The sequence below is a fragment of the Macaca mulatta genome, chromosome 14, assembly GCF_049350105.2.
Source record: "Macaca mulatta isolate MMU2019108-1 chromosome 14, T2T-MMU8v2.0, whole genome shotgun sequence".
NCBI lineage: Eukaryota > Metazoa > Chordata > Mammalia > Primates > Cercopithecidae > Macaca > Macaca mulatta.
Genome location: NC_133419.1, coordinates 94,825,382 through 94,827,747, shown reverse-complemented (window position 1 = coordinate 94,827,747; position 2,366 = coordinate 94,825,382).

The window sequence follows — 2,366 nt, the reverse complement described above, 5'->3', positions numbered from 1 at the left end:
TGCATTACTGTACTCCAGGCTGGGTAACAGAGTGAGACTGTGTCTTAAAAAAAAAAAAAAATCAAAAACTCTTGCAATTTTATTAAGAGTAAATCAAAACTTTAAGAAAATCTTGTTGTTCTAACATAGGAGACTAAGATTTTCAGTTTTGTGTTAGTGTATTTTTAATATCAAAGTTAATTTGACATTTAGAAAGACTGTTAGGTAATTTCTTTTATATAGTCAACTTAATCATGTACAAAATTTCTTTCACAAATTCCTTTTTTATGAACCATATCGTGGCTTACACTGACTATTTACCACATTTTTGGACTTTTTGTTTTGTCCTATACTTTTTAAAATAAACAGTGGTTCATGTCTACAACCATCTGATCTTTGACAAACCTGACAAAAACAAGAAATGGGGAAAGGATTCCCTATTTAATAAATGGTGCTGGGAAAACTGGCTAGCCATATATAGAAAGCTGAAACGGGACCCCTTCCTAACACCTTATACAAAAATTAATTCAAGATGGATTAAAGACTTAAATGTTAGACCAGAAGCCATAAAAACTCTAGAAGAAAACCTAGGCAATACCATTCAGGACATAGGCATGGGCAAGGACTTCATGTCTAAAACACCAAAAGCAATGACAACAAAAGCCAAAATTGACAAATGATATTTAATTAAACTAAAGAGCTTCTGCACAGCAAAAGAAACTACCATCAGAGTGAACAGGCAACCTACAGAATGGGAGAACATTTTTGCAATCTACTCATCTGACAAAGGGCTACTATCCAGAATCTACAAAGAACTCAAACAAATTTATAAGAAAAAAACAAGCAACCCCATCAAAAAGTGGGTGAAAGATATGAACAGACACTTCTCAGAAGAAGACATTTATGCAGCCAAGAGACACATGACAAAATGCTCATCATCACTGGCCATCAGAGAAATGCAAATCAAAACCACAATGAGATACCATCTCACACCAATTAGAATGGCCATCATTAAAGAGTCAGGAAACAACAGGTGCTGGAGAGGATATGGAGAAATAGGAAAGCTTTTACACTGTTGGTGGGACTGTAAACTAGTTCAACTATTGTGGAAGACAGGATGGTGATTCCTCAAGGATCTAGAACTAGAAATACCATTTGACCCAGCCATCCCATTACTGGGTATATACCCAAAGGATTATAAATCATGCTGCTATAAAGACACATGCACACATGTTTATTGTGGCACTATTCACAATAGCAAAGACTTAGAACCAACCCAAATGTTCATCAATGATAGGCTGGATTAAGAAAATGTGGCACATATACACCATGGAACACTATGCAGCCATAAAAAAGGATGAGTTCACATCCTTTGTAGGGACATGGATGAAGCTGGAAACCATCATTCTCAGCAAACTATCACAAGGACAAAAAACCAAACACCGCATGTTCTCACTCATAGGTGGGAATTAAACAATGAGAACACTTGGACATAGGAAGGGGAACATCACACACCAGGGCCTGTCATGGGGTTGGTGGGGGAAGGGATAGCATCAGGAGATATACCTAATGTAAATGACGAGTTAATGGGTGCAGCACACTAATATGGCACATGTATACATATGTAACAAACCTGCACGTTGTGCACATGTACCCTAGAACTTAAAGTATAATAAAAAATTAAATTAAATTAAATTAAATTAAAATTTAAAAAACAGTGGTTTTATTTTAGAACAAAAATTTAGCATATAATATTTTTCATGCAATATTATTCTCTTTCTTAAACTATTTTTATCAAAAAATACATCTTTATATCCATAACTTTTCTACATCTCTCTCTCTCTTACTGGTTTATTTCTATCTTGTTTTATAAATAACCTTTATATAACCCCTGAAGTAGATAAAATTATTTTTAATAAAAAACACATTTCTATGTGTTTTGTATACTTTTTATTTAAAACACATTCTATTTTTGGTACACTTTATTTTATTTATTTTTTTTTTTTTTTGAGGCGGAGTCTCGCTCTGTCGCCCAGGCTGGAGTGCAGTGGCCGGATCTCAGCTCACTGCAAGCTCTGCCTCCCGGGTTTACACCATTCTCCTGCCTCAGCCTCCCGAGTAGCTGGGTCTACAGGCGCTCGCCACCGTGCCCGGCTAGTTTTTTTTGTTGTTGTTGTATTTTTTAGTAGAGAAGGGGTTTCACCGGGTTAGCCAGGATGGTCTCGATCTCCTGACCTCGTGATCCACCCGTCTCAGCCTCCCAAAGTGCTGGGATTACAGGCTTGAGCCACCGCGCCCGGCCTTTGGTACACTTTATTTTAAAAAAAAAATATATATATATATATATATATATATATATCAATTAGAATTTAAATTTTTAGTGAAAA